Genomic DNA, 6,635 nt, shown 5'->3' on the forward strand with positions numbered 1-6,635 from the left:
CATTCAATCTCCCAATCTGTAATATCACTTTACATTCAGTCTCCCAATCTGTAATATCCCTTTACATTCAGTCTCCCAATCTGTAATATCCCTTTACATTCAATCTCCCAATCTGTAATATCCCTTTACATTCAGTCTCCCAATCTGTAATATCCCTTTACATTCAGTCTCCCAATCTGTAATATCCCCTTTACATTCAATCTCCCAATTTGTAATATCCCTTTACATTCAGTCTCCCAATCTGTAATATCCCTTTACATTCAGTCTCCCAATCTGTAATATCTCTTTACATTCAGTCTCCCAATCTGTAATATCCCTTTACATTCAATCTCCCAATCTGTAATATCCCCTTTACATTCAGTCTCCCAATCTGTAATATCCCATTTACATCCAGTCTCCCAATCTGTAATATCCCATTACATTCAGTCTCCCAATCTGCAATATCCCCTTTACATTCAGTCTCCCAATCTGTAATATCCCTTTACATTCAATCTCCCAATCTGTAATATCCCCTTTACATTCAGTCTCCCAATCTGTAATATCCCCTTTACATTCAGTCTCCCAATCTGTAATATCCCCTTTACATTCAGTCTCCCAATCTGTAATATCCCATTTACATCCAGTCTCCCAATCTGTAATATCCCATTACATTCAGTCTCCCAATCTGCAATATCCCCTTTACATTCAGTCTCCCAATCTGTAATATCCCTTTACATTCAATCTCCCAATCTGTAATATCCCCTTTACATTCAGTCTCCCAATCTGTAATATCCCCTTTACATTCAGTCTCCCAATCTGTAATATCCAATTACATTCAGTCTCCCAATCTGTAATATCCCTTTACATTCAGTCTCCCAATCTGTAATATCCCTTTACATTCAGTCTCCCAATCTGTAATATCCCTTTACATTCAATCTCCCAATCTGTAATATCCCCTTTACATTCAATCTCCCAATCTGTAATATCCCTTTACATTCAGTCTCCCAATATGTAATATCCCTTTACATTCAGTCTCCCAATCAGTAAAATCCCTTTACATTCAGTCTCCCAATCTGTAATATCCCTTTACATTCAGTCTCTCAATCTGTAATATCCCCTTTACATTCAGTCTCCCAATCTGTAATATCCCTTTACATTCAGTCTCCAATCAGTAATATCCCCTTTACATTCAGTCTCCCAATCTGTAATATCCCTTTACATTCAGTCTCCCAATCTGTAATAACCCTTTACAGTCAGTCTCCCAATCTGTAATATCCCTTTACATTCAGTCTCTCAATCTGTAATATCCCTTTACATTCAGTCTCCAATCAGTAATATCCCCTTTACATTCAGTCTCCCAATCTGTAATATCCCTTTACATTCAATCTTCCAATCTTTAATATCCCTTTACAGTCAGTCTCCCAATCTGTAATATCCCTTTACATTCAATCTCCCAATCAGTAATGTCCCTTTACATTCAGTCTCCCAATCTGTAATATCCCCTTTACATTCAGTCTCCCAATCTGTAATATCCCCTTTACATTCAGTCTCCCAATCTGTAATATCCCCTTTACATTCAGTCTCCCAATCTGTAATATCCCTTTACATTCAATCTCCCAATCAGTAATATCCCTTTACATTCAATCTCCCAATCTGTAATATCCCTTTACATTCTGTCTCACAATCTGTAATATCCCCTTTACATTCAGTCTCCCAATCTGTAATATCCCCTTTACATTCAGTCTCCCAATCTGTAATATCCCTTTACATTCAGTCTCCCAATCAGTACTATCCCCTTTACATTCAGTCTCCCAATCTGTAATATCCCCTTTACATTCAGTCTCCCAATCTGTAATATCCCATTACATTCAGTCTCCCAATCTGTAATATCCCTTTACATTCAGTCTCCCAATCTGTAATATCCCTTTACATTCAGTATCGCAATCTGTAATATCCCTTTACATTCAGTCTCCCAATCTGTAATATCCCCTTTACATTCAGTCTCCCAATCTGCAATATCCCCTTTACATTCAGTCTCCCAATCTGTAATATCCCATTACATTCAGTCTCCCAATCTGTAATATCCCCTTTACATTCAGTCTCCCAATCTGTAATATCCCCTTTACATTCAGTCTCCCAATCTGTAATATCCCCTTTACATTCAGTCTCCCAATCTGTAATATCCCTTTACATTCAGTCTCCCAATCTGTAATATCCCATTACATTCAGTCTCCCAATCTGTAATATCCCTTTACATTCAGTCTCCCAATCTGTAATATCCCCTTTATATTCAATCTCCCAATCAGTAATATCCCATTACATTCAGTCTTCCAATCTGTAATATCCCCTTTACATTCAGTCTCCCAATCTGTAATATCCCATTACATTCAGTCTCCCAATCTGTAATATCCCTTTACATTCAGTCTCCCAATCTGTAATATCCCTTTACATTCAGTCTCCCAATCTGTAATATCCCTTTACATTCAGTATCCCAATCTGTAATATCCCTTTACATTCAGTCTCTCAATCTGTAATATCCCTTTACATTCAGTCTCCCAATCTGTAATATCCCATTACATTCAGTCTCCCAATCTGTAATATCCCTTTACATTCAGTCTCCCAATCTGTAATATCCCTTTACATTCAATCTCCCAATCTGTAATATCCCTTTACATTCAGTCTCCCAATCTGTAATATCCCATTACATTCAGTCTCCCAATCTGTAATATCCCTTTACATTCAGTCTCCCAATCTGTAATATCCCTTTACATTCAGTCTCCCAATCTGTAATATCCCCTTTACATTCAATCTCCCAATCTGTAATATCCCTTTACATTCAGTCTCCCAATCTGTAATATCCCTTTACATTCAGTCTCCCAATCTGTAATATCCCTTTACATTCAGTCTCCCAATCTGTAATATCCCTTTACATTCAATCTCCCAATCTGTAATATCCCCTTTACATTCAGTCTCCCAATCTGTAATATCCCTTTACATTCAGTCTCCCAATCTGTAATATCCCCTTTACATTCAGTCTCCCAATCTGTAATATCCCATTACATTCAGTCTCCCAATCTGTAATATCCCATTACATTCAGTCTCCCAATCTGTAATATCCCCTTTACATTCAGTCTCCCAATCTGTAATATCCCCTTTACATTCAGTCTCCCAATCTGTAATATCCCCTTTACATTCAGTCTCCCAATCTGTAATATCCCTTTACATTCAGTCTCCCAATCTGTAATATCCCCTTTACATTCAGTCTCTCAATCTGTAATATCCCTTTACATTCAGTCTCCCAATCTGTAATATCCCCTTTACATTCAGTCTCTCAATCTGTAATATCCCTTTACATTCAGTCTCCCAATCTGTAATATCCCTTTACATTCAGTCTCCCAATCTGCAATATCCCCTTTACATTCAGTCTCCCAATCTGTAATATCCCTTTACATTGAGTCTCCAAATCTGTAATATCCCTTTACATTCAATCTCCCAATCTGTAATATCCCCTTTACATTCAGTCTCCCAATCTGTAATATCCCTTTACATTCAGTCTCCCAATCTGTAATATCCCCTTTACATTCAATCTCCCAATCTGTAATATCCCTTTACATTCAGTCTCCCAATCTGTAATATCCCATTACATTCAGTCTCCCAATCTGTAATATCCCTTTACATTCAATCTCCCAATCTGTAATATCTCTTTACATTCAGTCTCCCAATCTGTAATATCCCATTACATTCAGTCTCCCAATCTGTAATATCCCTTTACATTCAGTCTCCCAATCTGTAATATCCCTTTACATTCAGTCTCCCAATCTGTAATATCCCTTTACATTCAGTCTCCCAATCTGTAATATCCCCTTTACATTCAGTCTCCCAATCTGTAATATCCCTTTACATTCAGTCTCCCAATCTGTAATATCCCCTTTACATTCAATCTCCCAATCTGTAATATCCCTTTACATTCAGTCTCCCAATCTGTAATATCCCTTTACATTCAGTCTCCCAATCTGTAATATCCCTTTACATTCAGTCTCCCAATCTGTAATATCCCTTTACATTCAATCTCCCAATCTGTAATATCCCCTTTACATTCAGTCTCCCAATCTGTAATATCCCTTTACATTCAGTCTCCCAATCTGTAATATCCCCTTTACATTCAGTCTCCCAATCTGTAATATCCCTTTACATTCAGTCTCCCAATCTGTAATATCCCCTTTACATTCAATCTCCCAATCTGTAATATCCCTTTACATTCAGTCTCCCAATCTGTAATATCCCCTTTACATTCAGTCTCCCAATCTGTAATATCCCATTTACATTCAGTCTCCCAATCTGTAATATCCCTTTACATTCAATCTCCCCATCTGTAATATCCCTTTACATTCAATCTCCCAATCGGTAATATCCCATTTACATCCAGTCTCCCAATCTGTAATATCCCTTTACATTCAGTCTCCCAATCTGTAATATCCCTTTACATTCAATCTCCCAATCTGTAATATCCCTTTACATTCAGTCTCCCAATCTGTAATATCCCTTTACATTCAGTCTCCCAATCTGTAATATCCCTTTACATTCAATCTCCCAATCTGTAATATCCCTTTACATTCAGTCTCCCAATCTGTAATATCCCTTTACATTCAGTCTCCCAATCTGTAATATCCCCTTTACATTCAATCTCCCAATTTGTAATATCCCTTTACATTCAGTCTCCCAATCTGTAATATCCCTTTACATTCAGTCTCCCAATCTGTAATATCTCTTTACATTCAGTCTCCCAATCTGTAATATCCCTTTACATTCAATCTCCCAATCTGTAATATCCCCTTTACATTCAGTCTCCCAATCTGTAATATCCCATTTACATCCAGTCTCCCAATCTGTAATATCCCATTACATTCAGTCTCCCAATCTGCAATATCCCCTTTACATTCAGTCTCCCAATCTGTAATATCCCTTTACATTCAATCTCCCAATCTGTAATATCCCCTTTACATTCAGTCTCCCAATCTGTAATATCCCCTTTACATTCAGTCTCCCAATCTGTAATATCCCCTTTACATTCAGTCTCCCAATCTGTAATATCCCATTTACATCCAGTCTCCCAATCTGTAATATCCCATTACATTCAGTCTCCCAATCTGCAATATCCCCTTTACATTCAGTCTCCCAATCTGTAATATCCCTTTACATTCAATCTCCCAATCTGTAATATCCCCTTTACATTCAGTCTCCCAATCTGTAATATCCCCTTTACATTCAGTCTCCCAATCTGTAATATCCAATTACATTCAGTCTCCCAATCTGTAATATCCCTTTACATTCAGTCTCCCAATCTGTAATATCCCTTTACATTCAGTCTCCCAATCTGTAATATCCCTTTACATTCAATCTCCCAATCTGTAATATCCCCTTTACATTCAATCTCCCAATCTGTAATATCCCTTTACATTCAGTCTCCCAATATGTAATATCCCTTTACATTCAGTCTCCCAATCAGTAAAATCCCTTTACATTCAGTCTCCCAATCTGTAATATCCCTTTACATTCAGTCTCTCAATCTGTAATATCCCCTTTACATTCAGTCTCCCAATCTGTAATATCCCTTTACATTCAGTCTCCAATCAGTAATATCCCCTTTACATTCAGTCTCCCAATCTGTAATATCCCTTTACATTCAGTCTCCCAATCTGTAATAACCCTTTACAGTCAGTCTCCCAATCTGTAATATCCCTTTACATTCAGTCTCTCAATCTGTAATATCCCTTTACATTCAGTCTCCAATCAGTAATATCCCCTTTACATTCAGTCTCCCAATCTGTAATATCCCTTTACATTCAATCTTCCAATCTGTAATATCCCTTTACAGTCAGTCTCCCAATCTGTAATATCCCTTTACATTCAATCTCCCAATCAGTAATGTCCCTTTACATTCAGTCTCCCAATCTGTAATATCCCCTTTACATTCAGTCTCCCAATCTGTAATATCCCCTTTACATTCAGTCTCCCAATCTGTAATATCCCCTTTACATTCAGTCTCCCAATCTGTAATATCCCTTTACATTCAATCTCCCAATCAGTAATATCCCTTTACATTCAATCTCCCAATCTGTAATATCCCTTTACATTCTGTCTCACAATCTGTAATATCCCCTTTACATTCAGTCTCCCAATCTGTAATATCCCCTTTACATTCAGTCTCCCAATCTGTAATATCCCTTTACATTCAGTCTCCCAATCAGTACTATCCCCTTTACATTCAGTCTCCCAATCTGTAATATCCCCTTTACATTCAGTCTCCCAATCTGTAATATCCCATTACATTCAGTCTCCCAATCTGTAATATCCCTTTACATTCAGTCTCCCAATCTGTAATATCCCTTTACATTCAGTATCGCAATCTGTAATATCCCTTTACATTCAGTCTCCCAATCTGTAATATCCCCTTTACATTCAGTCTCCCAATCTGTAATATCCCCTTTACATTCAGTCTCCCAATCTGCAATATCCCCTTTACATTCAGTCTCCCAATCTGTAATATCCCATTACATTCAGTCTCCCAATCTGTAATATCCCCTTTACATTCAGTCTCCCAATCTGTAATATCCCCTTTACATTCAGTCTCCCAATCTGTAATATCCCCTTTACAT

This window comes from Pelobates fuscus, unplaced genomic scaffold, assembly GCF_036172605.1.
Source record: "Pelobates fuscus isolate aPelFus1 unplaced genomic scaffold, aPelFus1.pri scaffold_51, whole genome shotgun sequence".
Taxonomy (NCBI): domain Eukaryota; kingdom Metazoa; phylum Chordata; class Amphibia; order Anura; family Pelobatidae; genus Pelobates; species Pelobates fuscus.